Here is a 23056-nt window from a genome sequence, read left to right on the forward strand (position 1 = left end):
TGCCGAGCAGCCTGAAGCCCTTCTCCGCGTCGAACCTCTCGCTCGGCGTCTCGGGGAAGTGGATTCAGCCACGCTGGACCCCGAGACGACGCACGATAGCGACGGACACGGCGCGGACCGCAACGCTGACTGTCTTTTGGTCCCGCGCTACGTGTTCGTCGCTCGCCACCATGCCTTGGAAGCTCCCCGTGCCGTAGAAGCGCAGTGCACACAACACTTGAAGCTCCACAGTCATGACGTGGTACGCACTCTCCTCACCTCCGGTTCCTCGCGAAGTTCGTCGCACAACCACCGCACCACGATCTTGGGCAGGCGATATTGCTTCCGAAAGATCTCCTCCGGGAGCTCGAATGCATCGCGGTGTTCCCGATACAGCCTTTCTGGCGAGAAAAAAGCTCTATTAAAGAAAAAGTCAAAGTGACGAGACGGCGACACCTCGCCGCCGAAAACGTGCTGCCAATGACACCTAGTTCCGAGCAAGTACCTTTTGAAACGTACTCGGTACAAAACGAAACGTCATTTTGTTGTCACGTCCGGTAGCCGACTCCGCCCAGTTTTGCCGACTCCGCCCACATTTTTCTAGGGAAATTACGTCACTTTTGTTTCCAACCAATCAGACGTGATGACGTCACTTCCGTGTACTAAAAAAAGGGACATGTACAATGTCGAACCTAGCTATCCTGGTCTTATTTGAGCACAATAGTTAAATTTCGAAAGGAAAATAATATATAAATATATTCTCTGACTAGCATACCAGCATATAAACACTGGACCACTTTGAAAGAATTATCACAGATGTTGCACCAAACATTCTGATTTGAGCACAGCAATAGCAAGTTCTCGAAAGATAAAAAAATTGTTTCTGACTAAAGCAGCCGTCACTCGCGCGCTCCCCGTTGGTTCCGCCGACCCCTCCGCTGCCCCCGGCACACCCGGCTCCTCGGGGTTCGACATTTTGGTTTGAAGAAGGCGCGTAGCGCACATCCCGCATAATATTGGAACAACTTTCTCTCCAATTAATTCTTAAATGTAATACAAAAGGGTACAAAAAAGCGGTTTGTTTTAACATCGCCCAAAAGGTTTTGATTGTTTTTCAATACTTTTACCTGTACTAGAACAGATGCGACGGCCAGCGACGCAGAAGATTGGTTGCCGTTCCTTCGCTAAACGCAGGAACTGCTCCCCGCGTCGTAGTAAATCCTACCCCGTATCCCGCGCGTAGGGACGCCTCAGGGAATGCGTAGCTACTTCCGCTCGTCGGTGGTTGGCTCCGGACGTCGCTGAAACGGGTGACGGGTGTCAAGTTTGCGATGACGTAGCGGCGTCAAAGTGGGCAGAGCCGCCACGTGAGTGTTGCTAGGATACGCTCCTCCTTTGCATTACGTCACTTCCATGTACCTTTTCTCAAATGTCCAACCTAGCGATCCAGGTGTGACGAAAACAGGAGCAAGCGGCGGCCAAGTGAGAAGTCTCCGGGCATCAACTTCAAAAAGCGCCAATGTGCTGGATTTTGGTGTTGCGGAGAAACTGTCGCAGATGAGCATCGGCAACGACACCTGCGAAAAGAACTGTCTATCTTTAATGGAACGTGGCGGGATTGTTTAGCAGAATGAACCAACCCAGGAAGAAACAGCACTAAAAAACTCTGAGGGGAAATAGTGTAGCGGTGCTGCCTAGGCGCATGCTAGAACCCACCGAGGACGACGACGAAGAGCGTGCAGACGGCGCGTGACACACTTCTAATCTGGTCTAATTTGGCTATGGACGTCCTTTTGTAAATTAAAACGTAACAATACTATAAACCCAGACTGGCACGTATCCCGCGTAAAGGGGGGGGGGGGGGGGGGGGGGGGGGTGCATCGAACCCGGCCACCCCTCCCCCCCTAAAAATCTTCCATTTTGCTGGGGTCTCCTCTCCACCCTCCGCCTCATAGAGCATTTTGTCATAAACGCCCCTCCCAACCTCCCCCCCCCCCCCCCCCAAAAAAAAAAAAAAAATCCTGGCTACGTGCTTGCACCGAGACTGTTTTACCCTCTTTTCAAAGACGACCATAAAAACAGGAAACATGCTGAAATAAAAAAAAAAAGGCCTGTGAATGTTTGACACCTAAGGACGACCGCGTCCGCCGGTGGTAAACTTTTTCAAAATTTCAAGAATGCCTTGTTATAACTTTCACAAGAACTGATCTGAGCCGAGAAATTCCATAGGCATGCGTCCCCGATTAAACTACACCTTTGTTGGGAATGTGAGCTTTCTACGTGCAGGCGCCCGATTTTCCAGTGCATTTTACATCGACACCGTAGATTGATGACACCGTATAGCTACTACTATTAGATCAACGCTGTGGCTAGCGTTACGTCCGGAAGGAGCACTGAAACGCGTATACCTAACCCTCCACCCCCTCCTCTCTCTCCCCCGTTAACCTAAGGAAGGCGGAGATTTGGACGTAACTTGGGTTACGTCGGACGTAACGCTAGACACTTCGTTAGATCAAATACTGTCAACATATCACATTGCTTCGTGAGAGGAATTTTCGATGAATGTATGAACACACGGTATAGGTAGTAATAATAAACTTCATAAACAGTAAAATCTTTGTAATGATTTTTTTTTCACTCCCCTTCTTCCCCACTTTATTTCAACTAATAGCCCCTCCCCCCCCCCCCCCCTCCCACCGTAAAATACAGTTCCGGGGTCAGTGGGGTGAGAAGTTAACAGTTCAGAGGAAGCTTCTCTCCCCTCTTTCCACTTTAGTAGAGCGAACGCTGGACAGGAGGTCCCGCTGAATTCTTAACCTGTCATCGACACTATTGTAGATGTTCAGGAGCACACCATAAGAACCCTCCCCCTACCATCCCTAAACCCTATACCCCTTTCCTTTCACCATCCCTTTTCACGTTTCAGCTGTTCAGATACCTTAAGACTGAAGGATAGTAAGCGAATCGACAAGAAAACAGCATAGTAAAATAAGTAATAAAAATGGAAATTATATTCAGCCCATTTTTTACCTTTTCTTTCGGTACGGTTTGGGGTGTAGCTTTATTTTCATAATCTTCGCGTTGAACAGTTGGATTTATTTTCTGGCATCTATATTTCTTACATCTTTTTTTCTTGTTGTTGTTTACCTTAAAAACTTTATCTGATGCATGTTTGGCTGATAACTATATTTATTTATGAGCCTTTTAATTGTTTTTTTTTTTTCATGGCCCATTCGTTTTTAGGTATCTTCGTCTGCATGCGGCTTCCGAGCTTCTTAGTGCTCGTACTTTCTATTTATAAATAGACGCCACCAAAACACACAGTCGCTTGTATATTACGCAGAATCCCAAAGTCCATGACCGAAGTAGACAGAGCAAATAGCCCCCTGACGCGCGGACGCGCACCAAAAACAGAAGCCCGCCACGCACAAGCCCCTCATTAAGAAGAACAACTCCGGCCAGGAGACCATAGAAGAAGAACGCAGACTCCGGGGCGTCGCGAGCAGAAGACTAATGCCGACACATCGAACCATCGGCCGATTCACGTCTTCCCGCGTTAGAGACCGGTGCAACCGGTAGCAGCACCGTGTCCGCCAAAACAACCTTGTTGCCCAACTACTGCGTCTAAGCGGGCGCAACGTCCTTCTTAAGCAACAGGGAACACATCGGCTCGAGGCCTCCCATTTATAAAGAGGCGCGTGCCGCCTCCCTTCAACCAGCTGGGGCTTCCGAAAACAAAACAAATCAAAAACAGAAAAGAAATAGAAAGAGCAACAGCACGACGGCGTGCAAATAAACGGTGGGACCCTCGCAAAACAAACAAACGAAGGCAACAAATGAAGCGAATCTCGGGTTCCAGTAGCCTTTTTCCTCGTTTCTCCGCCGCGGGAAAACCCTTTCTGGAGCATCTCCAGCAGACGACAGAGGGAGAGTCAGCAAGCAGCGTCGTGTGTTCGAGTCGCGCGGACGGACAGGGAGGACCGTTTGAGAGAGCAGCAGCAGGAGGAGGAGGCACACGTTCTAAATATAATCCTGCGGCGCACTTCCGTTCTTCAGCAACGAGACGCGAGGTTCAGCGGCGCTGGTCCACGCTTCCGCACGAGGCTCGGCAAGGGACACGGTGGACCGCGGCGGACCACAGCCGCCACCCGGGCCAAAGTAACGCCGAGACGCGTATCACGTGACCACGTGCACCTCTGCGCCCCCTCCTAAACGTCACGTGACACTCATCTTGCACTGGATTGGTTCCGATGGCTCGTAGAATCCGCTGCGGCCCATCGGAAGATCAAACGGAGTATATGGTTCATGCCTCGCGGCGGGTCGGACTCCGCTCCCCCATCCCCAAACAAACACGGGAGCCGAACCCCGGCGGCACGTCTTTGCGGTTCGGAGGTCCGTCTTTCGACGGTTCCGAAACCGCCGTTTGAGGCCGACCGAGACCGATGCTCTCTAATGGGGCGCTTCAGCAGGCCGCGCGTGCTCCGTACAGAGGCCGACTGAGGGCGGGTTCGGCGGGTAAATTCAGGCTGGACTCTGGGGCGGCAAAGGGGTTGCTCTTCTGGGCGTCCGGCTGGAACCTCGACTCTATTCGAGAGCCCGAAATAACTGCGAGTGGAAGGCACAGTAGGCACGATGCTGTGCGGTCCATCCAATTTCGGCGTTGCGCGGAAAGGGGTCTGCTTAGTCGGTTCGCGAAGAGTTTTGTTTTTCAGTGTCCTCTCCTATAGTTTTATACCTAGGACCCTGGATATTATTCCCTAGTCTTTGGCATAGAAACGGTATTATTGCCCTTATAGTTGGCGTCCGAGCTTTTCCTGTGCGAATGAACCAGGCATCCATTGCAACCCAGGAATCCTGGGGTTAGCCTCTATACGTCTGCCCGTTTTGACTTGGATCAGCATCGCCGTGCTGTCGTGCATCACTTTATTGTGTGATGCACGTAAAGACCTTAAGTTAGCAATCGTCCTACAATGGCTAAATTTATTATCCTGTTTATAAACAAGCCCTCACGAGGCAGACCAAGATCACGATATCTGGACATCCAACATCAAATCTGCGTGTTTTGTTCAGAAGATTCTTCCAAAGTTTCCAGCTTCGAGCTAAGCGCAATTCGGATTTCTGAAGAGTTTCGCTAGCGTGTTGGCGTAGACCTCCGGAAATTAAAAGCATAAAGTGTACCGACCGGGTAATGAAGTTCAGTTCGGCAGGTTATGTCACCTTGTGCGGAATTTTCGCGACCCTCAGACTGCTCGCGGCCCCTCTCATTGGACTTGACCTCGAACTCAAACGTCCGAGTGGCCCGCTAAATTGTGACGCAGCGCTCGTGCCCAGCCGTTCGGTGGCATGACCTTCCCAATGTTTCCCCTTTTGGCTACCAGCAGCGCTGACTAGCAGCCGACCGAGGCGCATCCTGTTTTTACTGCCCTGAGGCTATACATGCCTTGCACTAACGTCACATCATCCATTTCGAGCCACCACGGGAGAGAGAGAGATAGAGAGGAAAGCTGCTTTAGTACGAATTGTAAGTGAAGGGTTAATCTTCGATTATTCTTTAGACTCTAGAGGGTGAGTGGCGATGTCTGGGCAAGTCCGGGACAAATAAAAGCGAGTGAGAGGCGAGTTCCTCTTTCGCCTCTTCTCTGATGGTGGCCGTAGGGCTGACGGGATGACGTCAGGTGCAAGGCATGTATAAAGGAATGAAGAGAGACAAACCTATGCATTTGTCCAGCTTCGCTCCTGTGCACCTTTTACTCGTTCAATTCTCTTTTTTTGCTGATCGGAGCTCAAGGAATACGGATACTTCTGGATGATCGACAGATTCCGTAATCTTTACACTCGCCCGGACATAAAGCACGAAAAATTTAGTGACATAAATATTTATGTCGCGCAAATTTATTGTGTTATGAGTTGTAGAGTCTCATGTCGTCGTATTAGAGGGTTAATTTGGTCAGTGCAGTACGGCTCTAATTTTGTTAAACGCCTGCTTGAGAGTGCGACGACGACTGTCCCGAATTTTAATGAAATCAAAACGCCAACATTTTCGCTACTAAAAAAAACATGGACTTCACAAAAGAAGAGTTGGAGACAAGTAGGGTGCATTCATGTTTGCTTTGCTTAGGGTGGAGACATCTGGCCATTTTGTTCCCACTTTTACATTTATTTTTTGTTCAGAAGCGCGTGAAAGAGCGTGTCCCTGCACGCGTCTGTGGCGCTGACTGTGCTATGGCGACATTTTGTTTTCGTCGATTTCTTAGCATTTTTTCCTGTGAGCGCGTGCTGTCGGCATCGGGTACTACAAAGGGTGGCATCACTCTAAACAGAAGGTCATTAAGGCACCCTAGAGGCAAGGACAATCGTCCTGTGGGACTTGACAAAGGAAGAGTTAGAGACAAGGACAATCGTCGTGTGGGCCTAGCTCAACCGAAAATTTTTGCTCGCACGAGGACTTGCTCGTAGCAGGTACGAGAAGCGTTTCCGAGAGCCATGCCGTCACGCAGCCGCGGACCGTGCCCAACTCTTCGGAAGCGGTCGTGCGGTCGGGGATGGTGTCGCCATCTCCCGGGAACTCAGCCACTTAAACACTGGAGCTTTCTCGTGGCGAATTTAGGGGGATTGCTTTGTGTTCGCACGGGGGGCCGCGGCGCCGCGGTGCTTGGATGGAGCTGTTTCGACTTAAACTGAGACCGTGCTGTAAAACAAATAGTCCAGGACTCACCAAAATCCAGGGGCGCACCCAGGATGTTTCCTTCGTGGGGGAGGGGGAAGGGGTTGCTGAGGTGGCTGGAATACCTGTCCATGATTTCGGGTGCGGGTGCGGGAGTCGGAATTCAATCAATGCGTATATTATAGGGGGAGGGGGAGGGGGGGGGGGCTGGAGCTTTTTCCCTAGCTACGCCACAGCGCTGAACTCGGGATTCTTTCTGGCAGGAGGAAGAACTGTGTCTCAAAAAGCCGCAAACAGATTATTCTCTTAAAAGTGTTATTTCTGTATAAGCAAAAGTGAGATCATTACCGACTTAGATGGTCTCTTCACCACCAAGCCGCTGGTGGAACAAAATTATTCTTAAGAACGTTTTGCTGAAGGACGTTTCTCTCCAGAACATTAAACGATTCATTTCCCTCTAAGGAAACTGCAAATGTGCAAATCTGTACTACAAAAAGAAAAAGAAGTAGCATTAAACGAGAGGGGTTTTTTTTTTCTCTACCTTTTAGAAACCAAATCGGGCGCACCCGGGTCTCAATCGGGCAACCCGCCTGCCCCTGGGCTGTCCTTGCTGAATCCGCAGGGGGAACACTTGAGCAGACCACATATGCTGCCCAGTGGGGACCACGGGGAGCATATAGACCAGCACGCGGCCCTGACGTCACGCAGCTACGGTGGCGCTGCGCGCATGCACAGGGGCTTCACTTCACGCGAATTCAGTTTCTGCGCACGCGCAGTGCCCACACCTGATGCGGGCAAACACGGGCTTGTTTGTAAATAGCGCGTCGGTCTATATTTGAGCAGCCGAAACCGGCGCCCCTTGAGGAACTCACAGGGAGCCTAGGTGAGCCGCCCACAATTGCTTCCCTCATGGGACCCAAGTTGGGCTTAGATGGGCAGCCCGCATGAGGTCCCCCCAGGATGATTATTCCGTTTGGGGAAATATTATCGTTATCTTACGATGAGGTGTATTGTAGTGCCTCCCAAATAGGGTACGCCTTACTTTCTCCGTGTGCGCACTGAAAAATTATCACCATGTTGATCCATCCTTATATAAATGTGCATGCTTTGAGAGACCAATAAAACTTCTCGAGCGAGACCATCAAAAATTGGGCATGTCAAGTGTATGAAAGGGAACAAAAAGTTTCACATTTCAATAAATTTATTGTTAGTCGGGTAATCGGGATACATAGCCAACATGAGCCGACTACAGACACAGAATTCTTTGAACAGATAACGACATCCCAACAAGCATGTTTAGAATTGAGCCTTAAATTGAAGACTCACATGGAATCCAAGTTGGGCATGTCCACACGTTACCCCTGTGGAGCCCACCCATGTTCTAACTCCGCCCCCGTATAGCCAAGATGAGACCCAAGGGGGCTTTGCGCGTGCTGCCCAAGTTGCAATGGGCATACCCACACGCTGCCCCCATGAAGCCCACGCTTATAGCCGAGGCGAGACCCACGGGTGCATTGCGTGGGCTCTGAGTTGGGCATGCCCACGCGGTGCCCCCATGAAGCCCACGCTTATAGCCGAGGCGAGACCCACGGGTGCATTGCGTGGGCTCTGAGTTGGGCATGCCCACGCGGTGCCCCCATGAAGCCCACGCTTATAGCCGAGGCGAGACCCACGGGTGCATTGCGTGGGCTCTGAGTTGGGCATGCCCACGCGGTGCCCCCATGAAGCCCACCCTTATAGCCGAGGCGAGACCCACGGGTGCATTGCGTGCATGGGCTCTGAGTTGGGCATGCCAACGCGGTGCCCCCATGAAGCCCACGCTTATAGCCGAGGCGAGACCCACGGGTGCATTGCGTGGGCTCTGAGTTGGGCATGCCCACGCGGTGCCCCCATGAAGCCCACGCTTATAGCCGAGGCGAGACCCACGGGTGCATTGCGTGGGCTCTGAGTTGGGCATGCCCACGCGGTGCCCCCATGAAGCCCACCCTTATAGCCGAGGCGAGACCCACGGGTGCATTGCGTGGGCCCTGAGTTGGGCATGCCCACGCGGTGCCCCCATGAAGCCCACCCTTATAGCCGAGGCGAGACCACGGGTGCATTGCGTGGGCTCTGAGTTGGGCATGCCCACTCGGTGCCCCGACGGAGCCTCGTTCTGAGCTAACTCTGCCCAGTAGAGCCGACGTCGGACTTACGGGGGTATGAAAGCGAGCCGAGCGCATGCTTACACGAGGGCGGTGTGAACAACCTACAAGTCCCCAGACTAAGAAGGGGAAACACTACGCGAGTGAAGACAAACACATAAGCGTAAGCCGCTCTTTTTATTTGAGCCTCTCACGTACCTGGTACACGACTATCGAAGTATTGTTGGCGTATCTGCCACACAGAAGAGCGACCGCGGCCTTCAGCTGTCAGCAAACATTTACTTCACCCATTCGTTTTTTGCGTAGCTAGTGAACTCCTAAAGTAATTTCTTAAATTATGTTCTGTTTAAATATTGTGTGATTCTGTTACGAACCGAACGTAAAACCTTCTATTAATTGTTTACGTCATTAATGCAGCATCTAAGTGTGTAGTGCTACAGTCCCCCATGAATGAAGAGTGGCAGTTTAAGATCACCTTGTCATAGGGCCTTAGCCACTCATGATCCTGCCTCAGATATTCACTCTTTTCCTGGAAAGAGAACTAAAGACGGGGAGCTTCGATGTCTACGCCTTTTGCGTCATTTAAAAATAATGGTTCCCCTCCTTCTTACAAGCCTTCAGGGACGCAATGGCGTTTTGATTTCTTGGAGCGCTTTAATTACTAGACGTATAAGACAAATTACATTCAAGGCCGAAACAATGTCGGGTTGATAACGTAATTTTCCCAAGTATGTACAAGGAGGTTAAGATAATAATCTTCCGTTGGTTTTGGCTGGCATTCGCGGCCTAATCGACACCATCATTTATGTCCCAGCGTAACTCACGTTCATTTATCATTTAGGATAGACATCTTGCTTCGCGACCGCCAATGACACAATAAAAGCCTATTAGCGATGGAAATAGCGCCAGCGGCTTGGAGCAAAAAAAAATAAATAAATAAGAGTGCCTTTGGCACAAGAATAAAGATGCTTCGTTCTGCATTTGCCCTTTTTGTCGCTTTTACGTTTATCCTTGTAAACGTTCCCAGCACGCTCCGATTCGTCAAGTGAATGCTTTTGGAATTTCTTTCCGTGGAAATTCGCAGCTTACACCTCGATGAAGCTGTAATTTACCACAAAAAAAGTAAAACTAATACAAAAATAAATGTTTCGGCTAAAGAATGTTGTTTCTGATTTCATCCATCATCACGCACCTGTTGCCGAGTAAAACTCGAAAATAATAAAATAATAATAGAGCTAATCCATTTCTCTTACCGCGAACCAGAGAAAACGAGCAATGTCCATAAGAAGACGCAACTCCCCAAAGTGCCATCATCTCCCACTTCAGCCGATGTAGTTGTCTTCTTTCCGAGACGTTTCGTAGTCCTCGCCCTTTTCCTTCCTCACTTTCGCCCGCAGGAGAGTGAGCAGCACCAAAGACCGAAACAGCAATTCTCGCCGCCCATCCGTCCCAAACCGCAAAATACATGAGCGAGAATAAACTAGGAAGAGCAAGCGGTAAACACCAAAGAACCAAAACATGCACTCAAAAAAGGAGAAAAGCTTTTCTCCCTCCCTTCCATCTCCGCCAAAAACTTCTTCGCCTGAGAGCAAAACGTGCTCGCACACAATCGAAACTTCCAAATGTCTTCATCTCCGCCGGGCCGAAGAGAGTCCGAAACGCAGCAAAAGAAAGCTCTCCGTGCTCATACACGAAGAAAGTAGTTACGCCTGCTCAGGGAGAGCAAGTGAAAGAGGGGGAGAGAGAGGGGGAGAGATGGGTTAGTAAAGGGAGCTTGTGGTTGAAGAAGGAGACGGCAGCAGAACGTTCTCCCAGCGCGCCCTCGGAGCACGGAGGCCATTACCGGGGCAAAAAGTAAGGCCGGAGGGGGAGACACTTGACTGGGCATCAGAAAGGAAGAAGGAAAGCGAGTGAGAAGCATGCGAACAAAGAGAGAGAGAGCATCGGTTAAGAGCAACATTAAGTGTAATTTGGGGACCGGCTTAATTCTCCGCGGGGCAAGCTGGCGGCCAGGAGTCAGGGTCCGGCGCACTGCGAAGTTGCTGTTATGGCCGGGACACGGACGGCGAGAAGAAGCCGGCGGCGAGGCGCGACTGGATTGAGACATTGGCCCGACGCTGGCAGCCCCAGCGGAGCCGTGTGTGGTCCGGGCCGAAAGGACGCGATGATGCCCTCCCCGGCCATCAGGGCCAGCCGCCTCCTTGCCCCGTCGCTGCCGAGAGGAACAAGAAACGATGGTAGAGCGTCCGAGAGCACCTCGTCGTACGTCGAGGGGGGAACCCCGCTCGCGCTTTAAAGGGTCCCCCTGATGATCGGGGCGTCTCCCATTCCTCCGGTCAGGGATCGATCCCAGAGGACGGCCGCCTCTGCTGCACGGCCGCGCCGCTAGACCGTCAGGCACGAGCAAGAAGGCGGTAAACCAGGGACGCCACTCGAACAAATGTTAAGAAGAGCGTTATTTTTTTTTTTTTTTTTTGCCGTTTCAATATTGCAGATATTCCGGATACCGTTCTAATATTCGCTACCGTCGGATAACAATTGGCCAAATTAACACCGTCCCTCAACGACCACGTCTGGAAATGCTCCGCGTACCAACCAGAAAAGACAGTAGCTATGACGAGTTGCCAGAAGTGTGGGCTTATGAATGAGAAAGACTTTGGCACTTAATTGCTGGGCCTGTTCGGAAAGAGATGTGTTTTTTGACCAGCCTGATTTGTCGTTTACACCGATGAGCCAGCATGCACCTATTCCCATGGGTGTCAGCGTGACGCACGCTTCAGTAGCGGACAATTTGCGCATTGCGGCAGGAGCATTTACTCGCGGTAATGAGGATGGGGGAGAAGCTTTTAGCGTATTTTTAACTTGTATCTGACTGTAGTTACTTTTCAGGGTAAGAAAGAGTTCAGGGAACGCTGCCTCCACCTTAGCATGACCACAAACGTAAGACAGGAGGCGATTTCCTCTCCCGCGTTTGCTCTGCTAAAGTCTTAGCCTGAACTCTTAATTTCTCACCAACCATAGTGACTGCTACCCCAAATATCCGAGTTCGCCATTGCTTGGGCACGTACTCTGAAAATCTATACAGGGTGCGTCCGTAAGGACCACACCTCTGTCACGCATTGCAAAATTCAAATTCTAAACGTAGATACCTGAGATTAGGCACGCTAACCTAGCCTAGAAAAAAGTTTTATGTATATATTGCTTTTTCTAGAGCTCAGCTCGGAGGTAGTAAAATATTTTTTTTAAAAATCAGGGGCCGTGTATTTCCATGTTGCATACGAGCCTGCTTGTCGTCTGCGCACTGGTTTATGAGCTCCATCTCAGATGGGTCGCTGCACGCGAAAAAGTCAAGATCCAATAGTAGAAGCTGGTGATGAGCGAAACAATCTGGATAATTAATGCTTTTAACGAGATATATAAAAAATGACGAACCTGGAAGCAAGCTCACAAAGCACTGTGCAGACGACGAACGTCCGGTATAGGGCATAGCAAATGCACGGCAGCCGTTCTTGCTCTATTTTCAATACTTTACCGACCTTGACTTCAACTATGTAAAAAAAAAAAAAAAATGGAGATAGAACTTTTTGTAAAACTACGTCCGCGTGTCCAATTGTAAAATTACGTTCGAGTGTCCTATTTCAGGTGTGTACGTTTGGAATTCGAATGTCGCAAGGCGTGCCAAGTATGTTGCTCGTTGCCACCGCACCCTGACACGAGGCCTGCATCAGCATTCGGCATGAACTCACCTCAGCTCGTATCAAAGAACAGTGCAGCATCAGCGTTTGGCAAGAAGTCGGATCCAATCAGACGCGTCATGAAGAAATGGCGACAACCAATGTTGCTTGATGTAGGGCTGGGCGTCGAATAAAAGTTTCAGCCCGATTTATTGCCACCCTTTAATCGATAAATTAGTCGATTATTCGGTCTCGGTCATTTTCATGCCTATACTTTGTCTCATCCTACGATGAACTAAAGGCCAAAGCCACGGGCGCCAGGTCCAAACACGTTCCACGTTATGCTATGACACGCTTAACATTGGTTAGGGGTGGACGAATAATGCTCGAATTCAAAAGCGCTCCATCATATCTATAGCTTCGACGCTGCAAAGAGCCTATGTGTCGTGGCTTTATTTGCAATGTAAAATTGTTGAGTCACTCAGTGCTCTTCGATTCGTACCACTGTTTATCCGTCCCCTCATCAGTGATCCGAGAAGCGGGCGCCGATACGTGCATCGAAGCGAAATACCGCACAATCTCTAAGTGACTGGTGATTGGATCTGGCAGTCCGTAGCTTTTGCCTTTAGTCTATCGTAGGGTGAGACGAAGTATAATAGTTTTTTTCCTAAATAATCAAAATTAATAAAAAAATGTTTTTTTTTGCTTTTGTTGAAAATCTGGTCAGTGCGTCACATACAAATCTAGTAATGAATCAACCTCGATATGTGTTTCAAAATATGTTCAAAGCACTCGCACTCGCAGATTGTGACTTCATCTGCATGAGACAGAAGCTATACTTCGTTTCAACTTCCGTCCGAGCGCAGCCGAAGGCTGAGGGACGGTTCGCAACTTCGAGAAGAGCTTTCCTACGCACCACAAAGTAGTCCGCAAAAGTAATTTGCTTAAAATAACTGTTTTGTGCGTTAACATTGCACAACATTCCAGATGTGTACTGCTGAGAATCATTTCCAACGAAAGGAATTGGGTATCTGAAGTGTATGTTTTTATTAATATATGTAAATGCATGTAAAACACGGCTGCAGCGCTCGGTTTTTCTGTGTGATCTCGTTCCCGGTATTGGCCGAATCATGTGCTTCGCTGCTTTCCTCACCGAGTCGTTTCAAAACGTCCTTTCGCAAAGGCATATTTGGGCGTCAGGCGCGAGAGGTCGGGATGAACGCCTACTTTCAAACCCAGCGGGACATTCCGGCCGCGTCGTACCGCGAATGCGTTGTAAACAAGAAAAGCGTCTGGGCCACGCCCACTACAGTTCACTGATACGCGGCGAAATCAGGGCACCTTTTTACTGGCCGATCACATTGAACGCCGAGAAGCAGGTGGAAAGCACCGCGCCTCGAGCTTGGTGTATGCAGACAACACAAGGAAACATCAACGGCCGGGTCATCGGGCACCTTGCAATGTGTATTCACATCTTGAAACTATGCCGAAATGACGAACAGATGGAAAGCTCGGACACAAACGCCAGCGGCTAGCCTATGTACTGACATCCCCTGTGACTAAATTTCAGTGACATCCCCTGTGACTAAATTTCAGAACGGGAAAGGACACTTTTTGAACCTGTAGCAGATGATACCGTTGAAACACCTGTAGCAGACGAAATAGTCGGCGAGCGCGGGCGGCGCGGACGGCCAGCGGCGCAGCGGAGTGATACAAAAGTGCAAGCAAGATCACGTGACCTATTGCCGACGTGTGATTGGCTCAGGCCACACGTAGCTTTGGCTGCGCTCGGACGAACGACCTCCTTTGACATTTCTGAATAGTCCCTGCTGCGCTCAAGGGACACTCGAACGGCGTTGGAATGGCCGGGACACGTGCGACCTTCTTCACCCTTGTCAGGAGTTGCGAACCTTGCCCTTGCATTAAGGCTAAATTTTCACCTAAAGCTCCCCCTTCATACAGCACATCTTTGCGCCAGCGGTCCTGCTCCCGGTGGCCAATTCATGGTAACCTCGTATCGGGCCCCAAGTCGAGTGCTCACACTATACTCGTGCTCAGTCCATGAGCTGCACTTAACTACCGTGAGACTCGACTATCGTCATCCCGGGCTCGTCTCCGCCCCGCGGCTCGCCAGCCAGTTTTGAGAAGACAAAAAAAGAAAACTGACTCAGTGGGGTGCGTCTGAGTATGCTTGGGTCCCTCTATGTATCACTATACGCATCAGCACATTACAAGTCATGCTGAATAGAATCATCGAGTAATACAGTGAACATAAAGAGTGGCCATAGGTCCCAGTGGCTCACTTGATTGTCAGCGCACCTAGCGGCTGTTGTGAAGTCGGTCTCGGCTTCCTGTTTAGGCGCTTCAGTTCACTACATGGTTAGAGACATAAATTGCTGCTATCTGAATGGGTGCTTAACTAATATAATTGCCTCCGTTCGTATCGGGCGACAACTTGCGCCACCTAGTCTGCCGTGACTAACTAGAATTTTGAAGTTGGGTAGGAATTGATTGCTTAAATGCACGAGTAAATTGTAATTTCCGGAGCAGAGTATGTACAATATGCAAGAACATAATAACCGTCTCACTCAACAGAGAGATGAAGGGGACAGCCGAAAAAGTGAATTGAGTAATGAATATTTATTGCGACCACCACGAAGACAAACATAACAAAGATAACTTTCACAGGCGTCGGTAAAAACGTGCGCTCCATTTTCTTGAAGGGCGAGCGAAATACGAGCAACAAAAGCGAGTTCACCGGCTCAAGCGTTTAAACGAACCCGTACTGGCACGCACGCTCGTGAAGTGAAAGCGTCGTGCGGGACAACACGTTCGTGTTTGCAGCGTCAGCTCACTTGAATTTATGGAGACCGAAAAGAACTTTTCGGCGACGGAGCTGACGCTCAAGAGAAGCTCGAAACGCTCTCCACGTGATTGCCCTTTAACCGTCTCACTTTTTCTACAAAGAAAGAACGTCGAGAACTTTACACAATGACCGCAACAGCACGCCGCATCCGCCGCCCCCTCCACCTTTGCTGACGCTATGGCGCGGCTGCAAAGTCGTGTGTCTTGCCAAAGCCCCAGTGGCAGTCGTTAGAATATTTTTTTTTAATGTTCGAAGCTCTTGACAGTTTTAGAAATATGTAAATTAAAAGGAAAACTATTTCTTACTGGCAGAAATATAACGAATGTATAAATAACTAGGCACCTCTGCGCCGGCTAGCGGTTGTTGTGAATCCTAACACTTGGGCCGTGATAGGGCTTTAGTGGCCGCTTTAAGTTTACTATATTACGTTATGATATAATTCCATTACATCCCAACCCCCTCAAAAAAAAAAGAAAAAAACTTTGCTTGCAGTTTATGACTTAGTTTGGTCCATGCTCCATGCGTCCCTGAGCTGTAAATCAGTAAAAATTGTCCACCGTGCACGAGTATTATTCGCAACATATGGATCTGCAATGTTTGTGCTACCGTTGCTAGTCGCTGACAGATAAAGGAACACAAAGCCATAGCCTCCTATATACCGACAAAGCCTGGCAGATCGCCACGAGAAGCGGCCACCGAAACGGAAAAGGTGGAGCGGCAGACAACGGGTGAAAGGAGAGCCACGTGACTGGCGCCCCGCTGCGGCGAGACGCTGAAACACACCTCTCCCGAGCGAACAAGTGTGTTTCGGGTACTCGACGCTGCAAATCCTGCGCGCTGACGTCCAGGTTCCCCGAGAAATGACTCTTTGATGCTCTGTGCTACCAGATCCTCGCCCTCCAAATTTGCAACCGGGCACTCTATGGCTCCGTCGTCAAACTGCCAGGCTTTGCGAGTATAGTGGAGGCTATAGACCAGTGTCTCCTCTGTTCCATGGGCGCCGCCATGTTCGTTTATGCTGACGTCATGACACAGAAGGGGGGCTGCGTTTTTTGAAAGGCTCAGTTTATTTTAGAAATCTTTGCCCATATCGTATATTTCGTTTCAGCCTAGTTCCGAGCGCGGCCGATCTTATGAGCCGAAGGGCCAATCAAACAGCGAAAAAGGCACAACGTCGTGGTGTGCTCTCTGCAGTTGATAGGAATAGCCGGTGTTCGCCGTCCCTCTGTGCGTGCTCCTCTGCCGGCTAGTCCTATCAAGCGCAGAGAGCATGCCATGACGTTGCGCTTTTTGCGCTGTTTGATTGGCCCTTCGGCTCATAACAGCGTCCGCGCTCGGACATAAGGTGAAACGAAGTATAGTGCAAGAACGTAAGAAATGCACAGTCACGAAGCTCCAAGAACCGCTCCGACGCCAAGAGTGTTGTAAAAAGCAAAAATATTGTTTTATGCGCAGCCCCCCCCCCCCCCCCCCCCCTCTTTACAAGAGCCTGCGTTTGAGATTATTATTTCCATTTTTATCGCTGGGGGCTAGGATATCGGACACTGGTCTATAGCTGAGCATGGCAAGTCTCGGACATCTTATCGTAACTCCGCATCCAAAAAGACTACCAGCTTTCGCCGATAAGAACGCCGAAGGCCGAAATAAGAAGCGTGGACATAATATGATACACGTGTTTCTTCGGCCGTGGGTGACTGCATACGTGCGTTGGAGTACAAATCTGAAGGCCCTCTGCCGACTCGCGCTTGTAATGGGAACGCCAGTAGGACCGACCGAACGGCGGCGCCCTCCCTCCCTCAGTCGTGCCTCAAATACCCACCCAATTGTTACACACATCCGCCGCTGCTCTCTTCTGCAGAACCAAGGGGCCCTTGGCGAGCGCCTTTGGCCGCTTCATCGAGGGACCACCCCAGCAATGGTTTCCTCCTCCTGCCCAGCTCGAGCAAACTAATTCAATAAGTGTGGATCCCAGCGCCGCTGCCGCCGCCTGGCCGCCGCCGCCGTCTGGCCACCTGTCCCGAATTATCGAGGCTGCTGCAAGTCGTGACGAACGAGGGAAATGTCTCGAGGGCGCAATTTTCGCTCTCCCTCGAAACACCCGTGGCGGGACTTCGAAGAAAAGCGCCACTTCGGCGGAGCTTCGCCAGCCGCGCTTCGTGTGCCCAGATCGCAGAGTGAAGCTTCCAACTACTGAATCAGTGTCACGTGGTTCATGGCCCTGTCCACACACTTACGACTCCTGAGGACCCGTGTGCTCTAAAACCTTAAAACCTAACACGACGAGAGGGCACACTGGCGCCGTCCATCGGGTAGCCGTGAAACACTTCAATGTCTGCATATTTCTTTGTTTTTTTTTTTACGCGCATCATTCTTTCTTTTTTTTTTTGGCTGAAAAACTTTTGACTATGTTATATACGACCATTTCTTATGATAATTGCCGCCTGGGGCCAGGTATGTTCTCTCGTTTTTAGTGATTTTAAGATGTTTTAAAGGACACTAAACCACTTTCTGCGATTGTCTATTTATGGCATAAGTCAATCTATGGTCTAATAATAATAATAATAAACTTTATTCAGACTCAGTAGTCTTGGCTGGTGGGGCAAAAGGCGATCTAACGCCGCCTGACAAGGCTCCACCAGCCGTGTACATCGTTCAGCAACAGAGGGAAATAATAAAAAAAAAACACGTAAAAAAAAATAATAAAAAAAAATTCAACAGCATTTAGACAATGATAGGACAAAGTCTAAAATGTTAGCGCTAGAAGTAATATAAATACACATATCACTCGGGTACAATCCAAGTCAAAAGTAATAATACATTCACATGAACACACGTCATACCGTCCACGTCATAACCGTACAATCAACAATAGTAGAAAAAAACACTATTCAGAATTCAACAAGAAGTAAGCTTTCACACTCTTTTTAAAGCTATAAGACGATACAGCATCTTTAACCATTTCTTCAATTTCCAAATACTTATTTAAAAATTCAGGAACTTGATGTGCTAATCTTCGTAAACCGTAATTAGTTCGAGATTTCGGTGTCATAATTTTGGTCCCTGAGATTATAAGGTGTACTTTTACGTTGATGGAACTCGTAGAATGCCACCTGGTCAATACTAATTTGTTTTTTTTTTATATTTCTACCGCAAGCTTGACATTGAAAAGCTGATCGATACGCAGTATATGATATTTCAAAAAATAAGGGGCTGTATGCTCTTTAGATGATAAACTTTCAATGCTGCGTACAGCTTTTTTTTTTTTGAATGGTAATGATTTTATCAAGGTTGGTTTTCGTGGTTGAACCCCACACTAAAAGACAGTAATTAAGATGTGAGTTTATAAGGCTGTAATAAAGTTGGCACATAAGCCAGCTGGGAAGAAGAAACTTGACTCTATTCAAAATGCCAACTGAACTAGATATTTTAGAGCGCACACGATTTACATGGCGCGTCCAATTTAATGTTTCGTCAAACCAAACCCCCAAAAACTTGTGCGAAGGTACTTGCTCTATTATTGAATTTAGAAATTTTATAGTCACAGTGCTGGTCATCTCCTTCTTTCTAGGCTTGAAGATGATGTATTTTGTTTTACCTATGTTAAGCTCTATTTGATTTAATTGTAGCCATAATGACAATTGGTGCAGCCAAGCGTTCGCCGAGTTTTCAAGTTTTTCTAGGCTTTTGTCGGTGAAAAAAACGTTAGTGTCATCGGCATATAGAATAATATTTGGAGTTGCTGGTATGTTGATTAGGTCATTTATGTACAAGATAAAAAGCAATGGCCCTAAAATTGACCCTTGAGGAACACCGTAATATATTTGCTTCAGCTCAGATTGAAAACCATTAATGAGTGTATACTGTAAACGATTAGATAAATAATTACGGATCAAGTCTAGTGAGATGCCTCTTATACCATATAATGGTAGTTTTTCAAGAAGAACATCGTGTTTAATAGAATCAAAAGCCTTTCTAAAATCCAAGAAAATTCCAATTGCATATAACTTGTTTTCAAAAGCATCAAATAATTTATTTTTTATGTTTAATAAGGCCATTTCGGTAGACTTGCCTTTTTGAAAGCCATACTGCTGTTTTGCAATTAAATTCTTCTCTTCTAGGTAACAAATCAGTTTGCTATTTATTACTTGTTCTAAGATTTTTGAAAAAAGCGGTAGCACCGATATTGGCCTATAATTGTTCATATCATGCTTTGGCCCACCTTTATGTAAAACACAAACTCTAGCGATTTTCATCCTATCAGGAAAAATTCCTGTAGATAAAGAAATATTGCAAATGTGTGCAAGAGGAGCTCTTATGAGGTACGAGATTGCCTTAATTGGTGCTGCTTTAAGATCATCCTGACCAGCTGAGGTGTTATTCTTTAATGCTAGTAATAAGGTAGTAACCTGTTCTTCACCAATTGGCGAGAGAAAAATTGAGTTTGATATCACGTTTGGAACATAAGAGCTGATAGTGTCATTCACAACCGGAAAAGAGGAAGACCCGCCGCAGCGCAGGAAGTGCGAATTAAATAGGTTTGATAGTGATACACCGGCGTATGAAACACCATCACTAGTTATTTCAATGGGGTGTCTACTAGTTGGTCGCGATATAAGACATGCCACTTCTTTCCATATTTTTTTGGGGTCATTAGAGATAACTGAAAACTTGTTTTGATGATAATGCAATTTGGATTTCTTAATATCTGAGGCTAATTTATTTCTAAATTTTTTGTACTCGGCCAATATTTTTTCATCTCTCAGTTTGATGAATTTATGGTACATACGATTACGAACATTAATTCTTTTAAAAAGATCCGGTGTTATCCAAGGTTTTCTCGATTTCTTGTGCTTCCGAACTTTGGTCAATGGAAATGCTAGATCATAGCAATATTTTAACTTATTCAAAAATAAATCGTAAGCTTTATTAGGATCACCTTCATTGCAAACATCATCCCAGTTCAAATATGACACCATATCATAAAAACAGTTGATGCTACTGGTATTAATATATCTCTTTAAAACTGGAGCATCTAAAATTGGATCATTTACCTTTCCATTTCTTGCAGATGGTAGAAAACAGAATAGTGGTAGGTGGTCGCTTAGATCACATGCCAAGATACCAGCAATTATATCGTCAGACGGATAGCTGGTAATACATAAGTCAATTAGTGTTTGCGACTCTGTCGTAACTCGTGTTGGTGAATCAATTACATTGGGCGCGTTAAGTCCGCGCTCCGGAGCGCGAGAGTTTGGCGCTCCTTTCACGAAACGGACAGGAGTGCCACCGGAGACTGACACTCGAGCGCGCTCTTCGTGCACCGAGAATTTTTCGGAGCGCGAGTGACTTCTTCGCGCTCCGTGACGTCACGTAAACAAACAAGATGCCTGCGCTGCTCTTGCGACCGGCGAGACGAAAAGGCGTAGGCGGACCGCTGCCCCTTTTCAGTTAATTAGTGCTCAATCCAGCAGGTAAAAACGATTTGATTTGAAAGCCGAGACAGCAATTAGCGTTCCGCAAAAGGTTTGTTCGTTCATCTCGCCTGAAAAATAAATTAATCTATCAAACGCTACCGTGCCGATAGCACTGCGACAGAAAAGTCGAGATGAGGAGATATTCGGACCGCTCTGTCCCTTTTATAATACTTAGCGCAGCGAATAAAGATACTTCGATTTGAAAGCCGAAACATCAGCGAGCGTCGATGAAAAGGTTTGTTCGTGCGTCTTGCCTGAAAACGAATTGATCTATCGAACGAGCGTGCCGATAGCTCGGCGACAGAAAAGTGATGAAAAGACAGACGGCTGCCCTTGCTTAGAATGCTTAGCCCGGCCGCAGCGAATAAAGATACTTAGATTGGAAAGCCGAAACATCAGTTAGCGTTGCGGGAAAGGCTTGTTCATGCATACCGCCTAAAAACGATGTGCTAACGAACGACGGTGTGCCGGTATCGGCGTAGCTTCCGTCTCGCTGCGAGACGGAACCGACGGAACCAGAAAATCTTTGACAAATTTGAGGGTTTTCCTGTGTCGCCCCGAGCGGGTTCAAGAATATTGTCTTTAATTTAAATCGGAACAGCATGCATGGTCGATAAATAGATCAACCAAGGTAACCTTCCACATATGTGCACGAAGCGAGTCTTCAAACCTTTCAGGAATATTAAAACGTTCGTAGAAACTTCATAACGTTGCCGTCTCTTTTGCTTTAGACTCTGCCGCTCCACCCGGGCCTAATTATTTATCTTCGAAATATTTTCGGCTTCTGCCACCCGCATCCACGGTTGGAAGGAGCTCGTGTGGGCCGTGGCCCGTCGATAGGGTCGATAGTTTCTGGCCGTGTTCCAAACTTACTCGATCTAGCTCTAGGGTAAAAGTGGTTATCGAAGACCTACCCGCGTCCAGCGTTTCTCTATTTTTGTTGTCACGTGACATAAAACGCCAGGGTAACTCGGATCCATTTGAGTAGGTTTGGAACGCAGCCTCGGTGTGTCGCGCTCCTGTACGATATGCGCCGTTTAGTTGCTGCGCTCGGAGTATGAAACTCGGAGCGTCGGAGTAGGAGTAAAGGAGCGCCGACTTAACGCGCCCATTCTTACATCCATGTGTTTGAATAACATCAAGAAATATCCTATGTCTAAGCACCCTAGAGTTCCTAGGGGGCACCTCGTAGGGAAGCCAGAGTTGCGCCTCTGTTTTCCACGGGCCGCCGCGCCGCGATTCGCCAAGTTCAATCACGTGACAAACAAAAATACAATGCTACGCAGGAAAGCTACTACGGCGCTTCAACAGCTCCATTAGCCGTAAGCCGCTAGCTAGCCCTCTGTGCTTATGTTCTTTGCTTTTTGCATGAGGCCATGTATGATTCATTCATAGGCGGTATATCGTTCATGTATCATTCACCTGAGTACTGTGACGACGACGATAACAGGCAGTGGTCCACAGCCCGCCTAGGTCTTACCCGATCCCGGCCCATATGGGTGCGTTTTTCAGCATTCTGTCAACCGAACGCTTGGATATCACGCGTCTGACATCAGAGGCTGACGGGGAACACTCGCGGAATTATGGCGACGCGAGTCTACCACCGCTTGCGCACTTGAGGGGACTAGGCCTATCCACCCGGCCTACCGTTAATATGACTCCTGCACGCGTGAAGAGTGGCTTTCCCGCATAACTTTGGATTTCAAGATGGATTAATACCCAACTCTGCTTCCTACTAGAGCTTATATACAGGAACTCTTGTCCTCCTCTTCTGATGGAGCCAACTGGCGTCAGCTATTATTTTAAAGCAATTGATTTTTGATACCGATTTTAATAAAGAAATCAGCCACGCATGATTCCTTTATTAATGTAATGTTAATTTTTTTAGAAGGCTTAGAGCAATTAAATTGAGCTACGACCATAAAAAGACTATCGTAGAAAGTTATTTAGTGTCTCTTTAAGGCACAAGGTCGTAAGAAAACGCGAGTGTACGAACGGGCTTTTAGTGCTGAATCTGTCTGCGTCACTAAAGAAGGCTAGCGCATGTAGGACACAGGTTCGACTCCCTCGTCAGCGTTTGGCTGGGACTCGTGTTCCCTCTGACTGAACACGAGTTCCACGCCGACGCAGAACCGGTGTCCAATGTGTGCTCAATGGTAGCCTTCTTCGGTGACCCAGGTAAATTGAGCACTAAGGCTTTCTTACTTAACAGATGTTCCTGCTAAAGTCACTGGATGACTTTAATTGCTGAAAACTTC

The sequence above is a fragment of the Ixodes scapularis genome, unplaced genomic scaffold (assembly GCF_016920785.2).
Source record: "Ixodes scapularis isolate PalLabHiFi unplaced genomic scaffold, ASM1692078v2 PGA_scaffold0__279_contigs__length_252992795, whole genome shotgun sequence".
NCBI classification, from domain to species: domain Eukaryota; kingdom Metazoa; phylum Arthropoda; class Arachnida; order Ixodida; family Ixodidae; genus Ixodes; species Ixodes scapularis.